Source organism: Accipiter gentilis, chromosome 4 (assembly GCF_929443795.1).
Source record: "Accipiter gentilis chromosome 4, bAccGen1.1, whole genome shotgun sequence".
NCBI classification, from domain to species: Eukaryota; Metazoa; Chordata; class Aves; order Accipitriformes; family Accipitridae; genus Astur; species Astur gentilis.
This window is the reverse complement of record NC_064883.1, coordinates 1,985,389-2,002,224: the sequence shown is the minus strand read 5'-3', so window position 1 is coordinate 2,002,224 and position 16,836 is coordinate 1,985,389.

The following is a 16,836-nucleotide window of genomic DNA, read 5'->3' as shown; positions in this document are numbered from 1 at the left end:
AAAGTCAAACTTACGGCTCGTCCTCCCACAAGGAAGGTGCCAGCCCTGAAAGAAATTGCTGATCGTCAGTATCCCTCTGCAGCCTATCCACAGGCACAACAGCACTGGGGATATCTGCTTTCCCAGAGACTCAGCATGTCTCGGTGCCCGTTCTCGGCAGAGCCTTTTTTTGAAAAGGCAAACTTACGGCTCCTTCTCCCACAAGGAAGGTGCCAGCCCTGAAAGCTAATGCAGCTCTTCACTATCCGCCTGCAGACTATCCACAGGCACAACAGCACTGGGGATCTCTGCTTTCCCAGAGACTCAGCATGTCACGGTGCTCGTTCTCGGCAGAAGCTTTTTCTGAAAAGGCAAACTTACGGCTCCTTCTCCCACAAGGAAGGTGCCAGCCCTGAAAGAAATTGCTGGTCTTCAGTATCCCTCTGCAGCCTATCCACAGGCACATCAGCACTGGGGATCTCTGCTTTCCCAGAGACTCAGCATGTCTCGGTGCCCGTTCTCGGCAGAGCCTTTTTCTGAAAAGGCAAACTTACGGCTCCTTCTCCCACAAGGAAGGTGCCAGCCCTGAAAGCTAATGCAGCTCTTCACTATCCCTCTGCAGCTTATCATTAGCCGCAACAGCACTGGGGATCTCTGCTTTCCCAGAGACTCAGCATGTCACGGTGCTCGTTCTCGGCAGAAGCTTTTTCTGAAAAGTCAAACTTACGGCTCCTTCTCCCACAAGAAAGGTGCCAGCCCTGAAAGAAATTGCTGATCTTCAGTATCCCTCTGCAGCCTATCCACAGGCACAACAGCACTGGGGATCTCTGCTTTCCCAGAGACTCAGCATGTCTCGGTGCCCATTCTCGGCAGAAGGTTTTTCTGAAAAGGCAAACTTACGGCTCCTTCTCCCACAAGGAAGGTGCCAGCCCTGAAAGAATCTGCTGATCTTCAGTATCTCTCTGCAGCCTATCCACAGGCACAACAGCACTGGGGATCTCTGCTTTCCCAGAGACTCAGCATGTCACGGTGCTCGTTCTCGGCAGAAGCTTTTTCTGAAAAGGCAAACTTACGGCTCCTTCTCCCACAAGGAAGGTGCCAGCCCTGAAAGAAATTGCTGATCTTCAGTATCCCTCTGCAACCTATCCACAGGCACAACAGCACTGGGGATCTCTGCTTTCCCAGAGACTCAGCATGTCTCCGTGCCCGTTCTCGGCAGAGCCTTTTTCTGAAAAGGCAAACTTACGGCTCCTTCTCACACAAGGAAGCTGCCAGACCTGAAAGCTAATGCAGGTCTTCACTTTCCGCCTGCAGCCTATCCACAGGCACAACAGCACTGGGGATCTCTGCTTTCCCAGAGACTCGGCATGTCACGGTGCCCGTTCTCGGCAGAAGCTTTTTCTGAAAAGGCAAACTTACGGCTCCTTCTCCCACAAGGAAGCTGCCAGCCCTGAAAGATCTTGCTGGTACTCACCGTCCCCCTGCAGCCTCTCCACAGGCACAACAACACTGGGGATCTCTGCTTTCCCAGAGACTCAGCATGTCACGGTGCTCGTTCTCGGCAGAAGCTTTTTTCTGAAAAGGCAAACTCACGGCTCCTTCTCCCACAAGGAAGGTGCCAGCCCTGAAAGAAATTGCTGGTCTTCACCTTCCCCCTGCAGCCTCTCCACAGGCACAACAACACTGGGGATCTCTGCTTTCCCAGAGACTCAGCATGTCACGGTGCTCGTTCTCGGCAGAAGCTTTTTCTGAAAAGGCAAACGTCTGGCTCCTTCTCCCACAAGGAAGGTGCCAGCCCTGAAAGCTAATGCAGGTCTTCACTATCCGCCTGCAGCCTATCCACAGGCACAACAGCACTGGGGATCTCTGCTTTCCCAGAGACTCAGCATGTCATGGTGCTCGTTCTCGGCAGAAGCTTTTTCTGAAAAGTCAAACTTACGGCTCCTTCTCCCACAAGAAAGGTGCCAGCCCTGAAGAAATTGCTGATCTTCAGTATCCCTCTGCAGCCTATCCACAGGCACAACAGCACTGGGGATCTCCGCTTTCCCATAGACTCAGCATGTCACGGTGTTCTTTCTCGGCAGAAGCTTTTTTCTGAAAAGGCAAACTTACGGCTCCTTCTCCCACAAGGAAGGTGCCAGCCCTGAAAGAATCTGCTGATCTTCAGTATCTCTCTGCAGCCTATCCACAGGCACAACAGCACTGGGGATCTCTGCTTTCCCAGAGACTCAGCATGTCACGGTGCTCGTTCTCGGCAGAAGCTTTTTCTGAAAAGGCAAACTTACGGCTCCTTCTCCCACAAGGAAGGTGCCAGCCCTGAAAGAAATTGCTGATCTTCAGTATCCCTCTGCAACCTATCCACAGGCACAACAGCACTGGGGATCTCTGCTTTCCCAGAGACTCAGCATGTCTCCGTGCCCGTTCTCGGCAGAGCCTTTTTCTGAAAAGGCAAACTTACGGCTCCTTCTCACACAAGGAAGCTGCCAGACCTGAAAGCTAATGCAGGTCTTCACTTTCCGCCTGCAGCCTATCCACAGGCACAACAGCACTGGGGATCTCTGCTTTCCCAGAGACTCAGCATGTCACGGTGCCCGTTCTCGGCAGAAGCTTTTTCTGAAAAGGCAAACTTACGGCTCCTTCTCCCACAAGGAAGCTGCCAGCCCTGAAAGATCTTGCTGGTACTCACCGTCCCCCTGCAGCCTCTCCACAGGCACAACAACACTGGGGATCTCTGCTTTCCCAGAGACTCAGCATGTCACGGTGCTCGTTCTCGGCAGAAGCTTTTTTCTGAAAAGGCAAACTCACGGCTCCTTCTCCCACAAGGAAGGTGCCAGCCCTGAAAGAAATTGCTGGTCTTCACCGTCCCCCTGCAGCCTCTCCACAGGCACAACAACACTGGGGATCTCTGCTTTCCCAGAGACTCAGCATGTCACGGTGCTCGTTCTCGGCAGAAGCTTTTTCTGAAAAGGCAAACGTCTGGCTCCTTCTCCCACAAGGAAGGTGCCAGCCCTGAAAGCTAATGCAGGTCTTCACTATCCGCCTGCAGCCTATCCACAGGCACAACAGCACTGGGGATCTCTGCTTTCCCAGAGACTCAGCATGTCATGGTGCTCGTTCTCGGCAGAAGCTTTTTCTGAAAAGTCAAACTTACGGCTCCTTCTCCCACAAGAAAGGTGCCAGCCCTGAAGAAATTGCTGATCTTCAGTATCCCTCTGCAGCCTATCCACAGGCACAACAGCACTGGGGATCTCTGCTTTCCCAGAGACTCAGCATGTCTCGGTGCCCGTTCTCGGCAGAGCCTTTTTTTGAAAAGGCAAACTTACGGCTCCTTCTCCCACAAGGAAGGTGCCAGCCCTGAAAGCTAATGCAGCTCTTCACTATCCGCCTGCAGCCTATCCACAGGCACAACAGCACTGGGGATCTCTGCTTTCCCAGAGACTCAGCATGTCTCGGTGCCCATTCTCGGCAGAAGCTTTTTCTGAAAAGGCAAACTTACGGCTCCTTCTCCCACAAGGAAGGTGCCAGCCCTGAAACAAATTGCTCGTCTTCACCGTCCCCCTGCAGCCTATCCACAGGCACATCAGCACTGGGGATCTCTGCTTTCCCAGAGACTCAGCATGTCACGGTGCTCGCTCTCGGCAGAAGCTTTTTCTGAAAAGGCAAACTTACGGCTCCTTCTCCCACAAGGAAAATGCCAGCCCTGAAAGATCTTGCCTGTATTCACTATCCCTCTGCAGCCTATCTTTAGCCGCAACAGCATTGGGGATCTCTGCTTTGCCAGAGACTCAGCATGTAACGGTGCTCTTTCTCGGCAGAAGCTTTTTCTGAAAAGGCAAACTTACGGCTCCTTCTCCCACAAGGAAGGTGCCAGCCCTGAAAGCTAATGCAGCTCTTCACTATCCGCCTGCAGCCTATCCACAGGCACAACAGCACTGGGGATCTCTGCTTTCCCAGAGACTCAGCATGTCACGGTGCTCGTACTCAGCAGAAGCTTTTTCTGAAAAGTCAAACTTACGGCTCCTTCTCCCACAAGGAAGGTGCCAGCCCTGAAAGAAATTGCTGATCTTCAGTATCCCTCTGCAGCCTATCCACAGGCACAACAGCACTGGGGATCTCTGCTTTCCCAGAGACTCAGCATGTCTCGGTGCCCGTTCTCGGCATAGCCTTTTTCTGAAAAGGCAAACTTACGGCTCCTTCTCCCACAAGGAAAATGCCAGCCCTGAAAGCTAATGCAGCTCTTCACTATTCGCCTGCAGCCTATCCACAGGCACAACAGCACTGGGGATCTCTGCTTTCCCAGAGACTCAGCATGTCACGGTGCTCGTTCTCGGCAGAAGCTTTTTCTGAAAAGTCAAACTTACGGCTCCTCCTCCCACAAGGAAGGTGCCAGCCCTGAAAGAAACTGCTGATCTTCAGTATCCCTCTGCAGCCTATCCACAGGCACAACAGCACTGGGGATCTCTGCTTTCCCAGAGAGTCAGCATGTCTCGGTGCCCGTTCTCGGCAGAACCTTTTTCTGAAAAGGCAAACTTACGGCTCCTTCTCCCACAAGGAAGGTGCCAGCCCTGAAAGCTAATGCAGGTCTTCACTATCCGCCTGCAGCCTATCCACAGGCACAACAGCACTGGGGATCTCTGCTTGCCCAGAGACTCAGCATGTCACGGTGCTCGTTCTCGGCAGAGCCTTTTTCTGAAAAGGCAAACTTACGGCTCCTTCTCCCACAAGGAAGGTGCCAGCCCTGAAAGAAATTGCTGGTCTTCAGTATCCCTCTGCAGCCTATCCACAGGCACAACAGCACTGGGGATGTCTGCTTTCCCAGAGACTCAGCATGTCTCGGTGCCCGTTCTCGGCAGAGCCTTTTTCTGAAAAGGCAAACTTACGGCTCCTTCTCCCACAAGGAAGGTGCCAGCCCTGAAAGCTAATGCAGCTCTTCACTATCCCTCTGCAGTTTATCATTAGCCGCAACAGCACTGGGGATCTCTGCTTTCCCAGAGACTCAGCATGTCACGGTGCTCGTTCTCGGCAGAAGCTTTTTCTGAAAAGGCAAACTTATGGCTCCTTCTCCCACAAGGAAGGTGCCAGCCCTGAAAGAAATTGCTCGTCTTCACCGTCCCCCTGCAGCCTATCCACAGGCACAACAGCACTGGGGATCTCTGCTTTCCCAGAGACTCAGCATGTAACGGTGCTCATTCTCGGCAGAAGCTTTTTCTGAAAAGGCAAACTTACGGCTCCTTCTCCCACAAGGAAAATGCCAGCCCTGAAAGATCTTGCCTGTATTCACTATCCCTCTGCAGCCTATCTTTAGCCGCAACAGCATTGGGGATCTCTGCTTTCCCAGAGACTCAGCATGTCACGGTGCTCGTTCTCGGCAGAAGCTTTTTCTGAAAAGGCAAACTTACGGCTCCTTCTCCCACAAGGAAGGTGCCAGCCCTGAAAGCTAATGCAGCTCTTCACTATCCGCCTGCAGCCTATCCACAGGCACAACAGCACTGGGGATCTCTGCTTTCCCATAGACTCAGCATGTCACGGTGCTCGTTCTCGGCAGAAGCTTTTTCTGAAAAGGCAAACGTCTGGCTCCTTCTCCCGCAAGGAGCTGCCAGCCCTGAAAGCTAATGCAGGTCTTCACTAACTGCCTACAGCCTATCATTAGCCGCAACAACACTGGGGATCTCTGCTTTTCCAGAGACTCAGCATGTCACGGTGCTCGTTCTCGGCAGAAGCTTTTTCTGAAAAGGCAAACTTAAGGCTCCTTCTCCCACAACGAAGGTGCCAGCCCTGAAATCTAATGCAGGTCTTCACTATCCCTCTGCATCCTATCATTAGCCGCAACAGCATTGTGGATCTCTGCTTTCCCAGAGACTCAGCATGTCACGGTGCTCGTTCTCGGCAGAAGCTTTTTCTGAAAAGGCAAACGTCTCGCTCCTTCTCCCACAAGGAAGCTGCCAGCCCTGAAAGCTAATGCAGGTCTTCACTATTCGCCTGCAGCCTATCCACAGGCACAACAGCACTGGGGATCTCTGCTTTCCCAGAGACTCAGCATGTCACGGTGCTCGTTCTCGGCAGAAGCTTTTTCTGAAAAGTCAAACTTACGGCTCGTCCTCACACAAGGAAGGTGCCAGCCCTGAAAGAAATTGCTGATCTTCAGTATCCCTCTGCAGCCTATCCACAGGCACAACAGCACTGGGGATATCTGCTTTCCCAGAGACTCAGCATGTCTCGGTGCCCGTTCTCGGCAGAGCCTTTTTCTGAAAAGGCAAACTTACGGCTCCTTCTCCCACAAGGAAGGTGCCAGCCCTGAAAGCTAATGCAGCTCTTCACTATCCGCCTGCAGCCTATCCACAGGCACAACAGCACTGGGGATCTCTGCTTTCCCAGAGACTCAGCATGTCACGGTGCTCGCTCTCGGCAGAGCCTTTTTCTGAAAAGGCAAACTTACGGCTCCTTCTCCCACAAGGAAGGTGCCAGCCCTGAAAGAAACTGCTGATCTTCAGTATCCCTCTGCAGCCTATCCACAGGCACAACAGCACTGGGGATCTCTGCTTTCCCAGAGACTCAGCATGTCACGGTGCTCGTTCTCGGCAGAAGCTTTTTCTGAAAAGGCAAACGTCTGGCTCCTTCTCCCGCAAGGAGCTGCCAGCCCTGAAAGCTAATGCAGGTCTTCACTAACTGCCTACAGCCTATCATTAGCCGCAACAACACTGGGGATCTCTGCTTTTCCAGAGACTCAGCATGTCACGGTGCTCGTTCTCGGCAGAGCCTTTTTCTGAAAAGTCAAACTTACGGCTCCTTCTCCCACAAGAAAGGTGCCAGCCCTGAAAGAAATTGCTGATCTTCAGTATCCCTCTGCAGCCTATCCACAGGCACAACGGCACTGGGGATCTCTGCTTTCCCAGAGACTCAGCATATCACGGTGCCCGTTCTCGGCAGAGCCTTTTTCTGAAAAGGCAAACTTACGGCTCCTTCTCCCACAAGGAAGGTGCCAGCCCTGAAAGAAATTACTGATCTTCAGTACCCCTCTGCAGCCTATCCACAGGCACAACAGCACTGGGGATCTCTGCTTTCCCAGAGACTCAGCATGTCTCTGTGCCCGTTCTCGGCAGAAGCTTTTTCTGAAAAGGCAAACTTAAGGCTCCTTCTCCCACAAGGAAGGTGCCAGCCCTGAAAGAAACTGCTGATCTTCAGTATTCCTCTGCAGCCTATCCACAGGCACATCAGCACTGGGGATCTCTGCTTTCCCAGAGACTCAGCATGTCACGGTGCCCGTTCTCGGCTGAAGCTTTTTCTGAAAAGGCAAACTTACGGCTCCTTCTCCCACAAGGAAGGTGCCAGCCCTGAAAGAAACTGCTGATCGTCAGTATCCCTCTGCAGCCTATCCACAGGCACAACAGCACTGGGGATCTCTGCTTTCCCAGAGACTCAGCATGTCACGGTGCTCGCTCTCGGCAGAGCCTTTTTCTGAAAAGGCAAACTTACGGCTCCTTCTCCCACAAGGAAGGTGCCAGCCCTGAAAGATCTTGCCTGTATTCACTATCCCTCTGCAGCCTATCTTTAGCCGCAACAGCATTGGGGATCTCTGCTTTCCCAGAGACTCAGCATGTCTCGGTGCCCGTTCTCGGCAGAACCTTTTTCTGAAAAGGCAAACTTACGGCTCCTTCTCCCACAAGGAAAATCCCAGCCCTGAAAGATCTTGCCTGTATTCACTATCCCTCTGCAGCCTATCTTTAGCCGCAACAGCATTGGGGATCTCTGCTTTCCCAGAGACTCAGCATGTCACGGTGCTCTTTCTCGGCAGAAGCTTTTTCTGAAAAGGCAAACGTCTGGCTCCTTCTCACACAAGGAGCTGCCAGCCCTGAAAGCTAATGCAGGTCTTCACTAACCGCCTGCAGCCTATCCACAGCAACAACAGCACTGGGGATCTCTGCTTTCCCAGAGACTCAGCATGTCACGGTGCTCGTTCTCGGCAGAAGCTTTTTTCTGAAAAGTCAAACTCACGGCTCCTTCTCCCACAAGGAATGTGCCAGCCCTGAAAGAAATTGCTGGTCTTCACCGTCCCCCTGCAGCCTCTCCACAGGCACAACAACACTGGGGATCTCTGCTTTTCCAGAGACTCAGCATGTCACGGTGCTCGTTCTCGGCAGAAGCTTTTTCTGAAAAGTCAAACTTACGGCTCCTTCTCCCACAAGAAAGGTGCCAGCCCTGAAAGAAATTGCTGATCTTCAGTATCCCTCTGCAGCCTATCCACAGGCACAACAGCACTGGGGATCTCTGCTTTCCCAGAGACTCAGCATGTCACGGTGCCCGTTCTCGGCAGAAGCTTTTTCTGAAAAGGCAAACTTACGGCTCCTTCTCCCACAAGGAAGGTTCCAGCCCTGAAAGAAACTGCTGATCTTCAGTATCCCTCTGCAGCCTATCCACAGGCACAACAGCACTGGGGATCTCCGCTTTCCCAGAGACTCAGCATGTCACGGTGCTCTTTCTCGGCAGAAGCCTTTTTCTGAAAAGGCAAACTTACGGCTCCTTCTCCCACAAGGAAGGTGCCAGCCCTGAAAGAATCTGCTGATCTTCAGTATCTCTCTGCAGCCTATCCACAGGCACAACAGCACTGGGGATCTCTGCTTTCCCAGAGACTCAGCATGTCACGGTGCTCGTTCTCGGCAGAAGCTTTTTTCTGAAAAGGCAAACTCACGGTTCCTTCTCCCACAAGGAAGGTGCCAGCCCTGAAAGAAATTGCTGGTCTTCACCGTCCCCCTGCAGCCTCTCCACAGGCACAACAACACTGGGGATCTCTGCTTTCCCAGAGACTCAGCATGTCACGGTGCCCGTTCTCGGCAGAGCCTTTTTCTGAAAAGGCAAACTTACGGCTCCTTCTCCCACAAGGAAGGTGCCAGCCCTGAAAGCTAATGCAGCTCTTCACTTTCCGCCTGCAGCCTATCCACAGGCACAACAGCACTGGGGATCTCTGCTTTCCCAGAGACTCAGCATGTCTCGGTGCCCATTCTCGGCAGAAGGTTTTTCTGAAAAGGCAAACTTACGGCTCCTTCTCCCACAAGGAAGGTGCCAGCCCTGAAAGAAACTGCTGATCTTCAGTATCCCTCTGCAGCCTATCCACAGGCACAACAGCACTGGGGATCTCTGCTTTCCCAGAGACTCAGCATGTCACGGTGCCCGTTCTCGGCAGAAGCTTTTTCTGAAAAGGCAAACTTACGGCTCCTTCTCCCACAAGGAAGGTTCCAGCCCTGAAAGAAACTGCTGATCTTCAGTATCCCTCTGCAGCCTATCCACAGGCACAACAGCACTGGGGATCTCCGCTTTCCCAGAGACTCAGCATGTCAAGGTGCTCTTTCTCGGCAGAAGCTTTTTTCTGAAAAGGCAAACTTACGGCTCCTTCTCCCACAAGGAAGGTGCCAGCCCTGAAAGAATCTGCTGATCTTCAGTATCTCTCTGCAGCCTATCCACAGGCACAACAGCACTGGGGATCTCTGCTTTCCCAGAGACTCAGCATGTCTCGGTGCCCGTTCTCGGCAGAACCTTTTTCTGAAAAGGCAAACTTACGGCTCCTTCTCCCACAAGGAAGGTGCCAGCCCTGAAAGCTAATGCAGCTCTTCACTATCCGCCTGCAGCCTATCCACAGGCACAACAGCACTGGGGATCTCTGCTTTCCCAGAGACTCAGCATGTCACGGTGCTCGTTCTCGGCAGAGCCTTTTTCTGAAAAGTCAAACTTACGGCTCCTTCTCCCACAAGAAAGGTGCCAGCCCTGAAAGAAATTGCTGATCTTCAGTATCCCTCTGCAGCCTATCCACAGGCACAACGGCACTGGGGATCTCTGCTTTCCCAGAGACTCAGCATGTCTCGGTGCCCATACTCGGCAGAAGCTTTTTCTGAAAAGGCAAACTTACGGCTCCTTCTCCCACAAGGAAGGTGCCAGCCCTGAAAGAAACTGCTGATCTTCAGTATCCCTCTGCAGCCTATCCACAGGCACAACAGCACTGGGGATCTCTGCTTTCCCAGAGACTCAGCATATCACGGTGCCCGTTCTCGGCAGAGCCTTTTTCTGAAAAGGCAAACTTACGGCTCCTTCTCCCACAAGGAAGGTGCCAGCCCTGAAAGAAATTGCTGATCTTCAGTATCCCTCTGCAGCCTGTCCACAGGCACAACAGCACTGGGGATCTCTGCTTTCCCAGAGACTCAGCATGTCTCTGTGCCCGTTCTCGGCAGAAGCTTTTTCTGAAAAGGCAAACTTAAGGCTCCTTCTCCCACAAGGAAGGTGCCAGCCCTGAAAGAAACTGCTGATCTTCAGTATTCCTCTGCAGCCTATCCACAGGCACAACAGCACTGGGGATCTCTGCTTTCCCAGAGACTCAGCATGTCACGGTGCCCGTTCTCGGCTGAAGCTTTTTCTGAAAAGGCAAACTTACGGCTCCTTCTCCCACAAGGAAGGTGCCAGCCCTGAAAGAAACTGCTGATCGTCAGTATCCCTCTGCAGCCTATCCACAGGCACAACAGCACTGGGGATCTCTGCTTTCCCAGAGACTCAGCATGTCTCGGTGCCCTTTCTCGGCAGAGCCTTTTTCTGAAAAGGCAAACTTACGGCTCCTTCTCCCACAAGGAAGGTGCCAGCCCTGAAAGAAATTGCTCGTCTTCACCGTCCCCCTGCAGCCTATCCACAGGCACAACAGCACTGGGGATCTCTGCTTTCCCAGAGACTCAGCATGTCACGGTGCTCGCTCTCGGCAGAGCCTTTTTCTGAAAAGGCAAACTTACGGCTCCTTCTCCCACAAGGAAGGTGCCAGCCCTGAAAGATCCTGCCTGTATTCACTATCCCTCTGCAGCCTATCTTTAGCCACAACAGCACTGGGGATCTCTGCTTTCCCAGAGACTCAGCATGTCACGGTGCTCATTCTCGGCAGAAGATTTTTCTGAAAAGGCAAACTTATGGCTCCTTCTCCCACAAGGAAAATGCCAGCCCTGAAAGATCTTGCCTGTATTCACTATCCCTCTGCAACCTATCTTTAGCCGCAACAGCATTGGGGATCTCTGCTTTCCCAGAGACTCAGCATGTCACGGTGCTCTTTCTCGGCAGATGCTTTTTCTGAAAAGGCAAACGTCTGGCTCCTTCTCACACAAGGAGCTGCCAGCCCTGAAGGCTAATGCAGGTCTTCACTAACCGCCTGCAGCCTATCCACAGCAACAACAGCACTGGGGATCTCTGCTTTCCCAGAGACTCAGCATGTCACGGTGCCCGTTCTCGGCAGAAGCTTTTTCTGAAAAGGCAAACTTACGGCTCCTTCTCCCACAAGGAAGGTGCCAGCCCTGAAAGAATCTGCTGATCTTCAGTATCTCTCTGCAGCCTATCCACAGGCACAACAGCACTGGGGATCTCTGCTTTCCCAGAGACTCAGTATGTCACGGTGCTCGCTCTCGGCAGAAGCTTTTTTCTGAAAAGTCAAACTCACGGCTCCTTCTCCCACAAGGAAGGTGCCAGCCCTGAAAGAAATTGCTGGTCTTCACCGTCCCCCTGCAGCCTCTCCACAGGCACAACAACACTGGGGATCTCTGCTTTCCCAGAGACTCAGCATGTCACGGTGCTCGTTCTCGGCAGAAGCTTTTTCTGAAAAGTCAAACTTAGGGCTCCTTCTCCCACAAGAAAGGTGCCAGCCCTGAAAGAAATTGCTGATCTTCAGTATCCCTCTGCAGCCTATCCACAGGCACAACAGCACTGGGGATCTCCGCTTTCCCAGAGACTCAGCATGTCACGGTGCTCTTTCTCGGCAGAAGCTTTTTTCTGAAAAGTCAAACTTACGGCTCCTTCTCCCACAAGGAAGGTGCCAGCCCTGAAAGAATCTGCTGATCTTCAGTATCTCTCTGCAGCCTATCCACAGGCACAACAGCACTGGGGATCTCTGCTTTCCCAGAGACTCAGCATGTCACGGTGCTCGTTCTCGGCAGAAGCTTTTTTCTGAAAAGGCAAACTCACGGCTCCTTCTCCCACAAGGAAGGTGCCAGCCCTGAAAGAAATTGCTGGTCTTCACCGTCCCCCTGCAGCCTCTCCACAGGCACAACAGCACTGGGGATCTCTGCTTTCCCAGAGACTCAGCATGTCACGGTGCCCGTTCTCGGCAGAAGCTTTTTCTGAAAAGTCAAACTTACGGCTCCTTCTCCCACAAGAAAGGTGCCAGCCCTGAAAGCTAATGCAGGTCTTCACTATCCGCCTGCAGCCTATCCACAGGCACAACAGCACTGGGGATCTCTGCTTTCCCAGAGACTCAGCATGTCTCGGTGCCCATTCTCGGCAGAAGCTTTTTCTGAAAAGGCAAACTTACGGCTCCTTCTCCCACAAGGAAGGTGCCAGCCCTGAAAGAAACTGCTTATCTTCAGTATCCCTCTGCAGCCTATCCACAGGCACAACAGCACTGGGGATCTCTGCTTTCCCAGAGACTCAGCATGTCACGGTGCCCGTTCTCGGCAGAAGCTTTTTCTGAAAAGGCAAACTTACGGCTCCTTCTCCCACAAGGAAGGTTCCAGCCCTGAAAGAAACTGCTGATCTTCAGTATCCCTCTGCAGCCTATCCACAGGCATAACAGCACTGGGGATCTCCGCTTTCCCAGAGACTCAGCATGTCACGGTGTTCTTTCTCGGCAGAAGCTTTTTTCTGAAAAGGCAAACTTACGGCTCCTTCTCCCACAAGGAAGGTGCCAGCCCTGAAAGAATCTGCTGATCTTCAGTATCTCTCTGCAGCCTATCCACAGGCACAACAGCACTGGGGATCTCTGCTTTCCCAGAGACTCAGCATGTCACGGTGCTCGTTCTCGGCAGAAGCTTTTTTCTGAAAAGGCAAACTCACGGCTCCTTCTCCCACAAGGAAGGTGCCAGTCCCGAAAAAAAATTGCTGGTCTTCACCGTCCCCCTGCAGCCTCTCCACAGGCACAACAACACTGGGGATCTCTGCTTTCCCAGAGACTCAGCATGTCTCGGTGCCCGTTCTCGGCAGAGACTTTTTTTGAAAAGGCAAACTTACAGCTCCTTCTCCCACAAGGAAGGTGCCAGCCCTGAAAGCTAATGCAGCTCTTCACTATCTGCTGCAGCCTATCCACAGGCACAACAGCACTGGGGATCCCTGCTTTCCCAGAGACTCAGCATGTCACGGTGCTCGTTCTCGGCAGAAGCTTTTTCTGAAAAGGCAAACTTACGGCTCCTTCTCCCACAAGGAAAATGCCAGCCCTGAAAGATCTGGCCTGTATTCACTATCCCTCTGCAGCCTATCTTTAGCCGCAACAGCATTGGGGATCTCTGCTTTCCCAGAGACTCAGCATGTCACGGTGCTCTGTCTCGGCAGAAGTTTTTTCTGAAAAGTCAAACTTACGGCTCCTTCTCCCACAAGGAAGGTGCCAGCCCTGAAAGCTAATGCAGGTCTTCAATATCCCTCTGCATCCTATCATTAGACGAAACAGCAGTGGGGATCTCTGCTTTCCCAGAGACTCAGCATGTCACGGTGCTCGTTCTCGGCAGAAGCTTTTTCTGAAAAGTCAAACTTACGGCTCCTTCTCCCACAAGAAAGGTGCCACCCCTGAAAGAAATTGCTGATCTTCAGTATCCCTCTGCAGCCTATCCACAGGCACAACAGCACTGGGGATCTCTACTTGCCCAGAGACTCAGCATGTCACGGTGCTCGCTCTCGGCAGAAGCTTTTTCTGAAAAGTCAAACTTACGGCTCCTTCTCCCACAAGGAAGGTGCCAGCCCTGAAAGAAATTGCTGATCTTCAGTATCCCTCTGCAGCCTATCCACAGGCACAACAGCACTGGGGATCTCTGCTTTCCCAGAGACTCAGCATGTCTCGGTGCCTGTTCTCGGCACAGCCTTTTTCTGAAAAGGCAAAATTAAGGCTCCTTCTCCCACAAGGAAGGTGCCAGCCCTGAAAGCTAATGCAGCTCTTCACTATCCGCCTGCAGCCTATCCACAGGCACAACAGCACTGGGGATCTCTGCTTTCCCAGAGACTCAGCATGTCACGGTACCCGTTCTCGGCAGTGCCTTTTTCTGAAACGGCAAACTTACGGCTTCTTCTCCCACAAGGAAGGTGCCAGCCCTGAAAGAAATTGCTCATCTTCACCGTCCCCCTGCAGCCTATCCACAGGCACATCAGCACTGGGGATCTCTGCTTTCCCAGAGACTCAGCATGTCACGGTGCTCGCTCTCGGCAGAGCCTTTTTCTGAAAAGGCAAACTTACGGCTCCTTCTCCCACAAGGAAAATGCCAGCCCTGAAAGATCTTGCCTGTATTCACTATCCCTCTGCAGCCTATCTTTAGCCGCAACAGCATTGGGGATCTCTGCTTTCCCAGAGACTCAGCATGTCACGGTGCTCTTTCTCTGCAGAAGCTTTTTCTGAAAAGGCAAACTTACGGCTCCTTCTCCCACAAGGAAGGTGCCAGCCCTGAAAGCTAATGCAGGTCTTCACTATCCGCCTGCAGCCTATCCACAGGCACAACAGCACTGGGGATCTCTGCTTTCCCAGAGACTCAGCATGTCACGGTGCTCGTTCTCGGCAGAAGTTTTTTCTGAAAAGGCAAACTTACGGCTCGTCCTCCCACAAGGAAGGTGCCAGCCCTGAAAGAAATTGCTGATCTTCAGTATCCCTCTGCAGCCTATCATTAGCCGGTACAGCACTGGGGATCTCTGCTTTCCCAGAGACTCAGCATGTCACGGTGCTCTTTCTCGGCAGAAGCTTTTTCTGAAAAGGCAAACTTACGGCTCCTTCTCCCACAAGGAAGGTGCCAGCCCTGAAAGCTAATGCAGCTCTTCACTATCCCTCTGCATCCTATCCACAGGCACAACAGCACTGGGGATCTCTGCTTTCCCAGAGACTCAGCATGTCTCGGTGCTCTTTCTCGGCAGATCCTTTTTCTGAAAAGGCAAACTTACGGCTCCTTCTCCCACAAGGAAGGTGCCAGCCCTGAAAGAAACTGCTGATCTTCAGTATCCCTCTGCAGCCTATCCACAGGCACAACAGCACTGGGGATCTCTGCTTTGCCAGAGACTCAGCATGTCACGGTGCTCGTTCTCAGCAGAAGCTTTTTTCTGAAAAGGCAAACTTACGGCTCCTTCTCCCACAAGGAAGGTGCCAGCCCTGAAAGAAATTGCTGGTCTTCACCGTCCCCCTGCAGCCTCTCCACAGGCACAACAACACTGGGGATCTCTGCTTTCCCAGAGACTCAGCATGTCACTGTGCTCTTTCTCGGCAGAAGCTTTTTCTGAAAAGTCAAACTTACGGCTCCTTCTCCCACAAGGAAGGTGCCAGCCCTGAAAGAAATTGCTCGTCTTCACCGTACCCCTGCAGCCTATCCACAGGCACATCAGCACTGGGGATCTCTGCTTTCCCAGAGACTCAGCATGTCACGGTGCTCGCTCTCGGCAGAGCCTTTTTTTGAAAAGGCAAACTTACGGCTCCTTCTCCCACAAGGAAGGTGCCAGCCCTGAAAGATATTGCTGATCTTCAGTATCCCTCTGCAGCCTATCCACAGGCACAACAGCACTGGGGATCTCTGCTTTCCCAGAGACTCAGCATGTCTCGGTGCCCGTTCTCAGCAGAGCCTTTTTTCTGAAAAGGCAAACTTACGGCTCCTTCTCCCACAAGGAAGGTGCCAGCCCTGAAAGCTAATGCAGGTCTTCATTATCCGCCTGCAGCCTATCCACAGGAACAACAGCACTGGGGATCTCTGCTTTCCCAGAGACTCAGCATGTCACGGTGCTCGCTCTCGGCAGAGCCTTTTTCTGAAAAGGCAATCTTAAGGCTCCTTCTCCCACAAGGAAAATGCCAGCCCTGAAAGATCTTGCCTGTATTCACTATCCCTCTGCAGCCTATCTTTAGCCGCAACAGCATTGGGGATCTCTGCTTTCCCAGAGACTCAGCATGTCACGGTGCCCGTTCTCGGCAGAAGCTTTTTCTGAAAAGGCAAACTTACGGCTCCTTCTCCCACAAGGAAGCTGCCAGCCCTGAAAGCTAATGCAGCTCTTCACTATCCGCCTGCAGCCTATCCACAGGCACAACAGCACTGGGGATCTCTGCTTTCCCAGAGACTCAGCATGTCTCGGTGCCCATTCTCGGCAGAAGGTTTTTCTGAAAAGGCAAACTTACGGCTCCTTCTCCCACAAGGAAGGTGCCAGCCCTGAAAGAATCTGCTGATCTTCAGTATCTCTCTGCAGCCTATCCACAGGCACAACAGCACTGGGGATCTCTGCTTTCCCAGAGACTCAGCATGTCTCGGTGCCCGTTCTCGGCAGAACCTTTTTCTGAAAAGGCAAACTTACGGCTCCTTCTCCCACAAGGAAGGTGCCAGCCCTGAAAGCTAATGCAGCTCTTCACTATCCGCCTGCAGCCTATCCACAGGCACAACAGCACTGGGGATCTCTGCTTTCCCAGAGACTCAGCATGTCACGGTGCTCGTTCTCGGCAGAGCCTTTTTCTGAAAAGTCAAACTTACGGCTCCTTCTCCCACAAGAAAGGTGCCAGCCCTGAAAGAAATTGCTGATCTTCAGTATCCCTCTGCAGCCTATCCACAGGCACAACGGCACTGGGGATCTCTGCTTTCCCAGAGACTCAGCATGTCTCGGTGCTAGCTCTCGGCAGAGCCTTTTTTTGAAAAGGCAAACTTACGGCTCCTTCTCCCACAAGGAAGGTGCCAGCCCTGAAAGCTAATGCAGGTCTTCACTATCCCTCTGCATCCTATCATTAGCCGCAACAGCAGTGGGGATCTCTGCTTTCCCAGAGACTCAGCATGTCACGGTGCTCGTTCTCGGCAGAAGCTTTTTCTGAAAAGTCAAACTTACGGCTCCTTCTCCCACAAGAAAGGTGCCACCCCT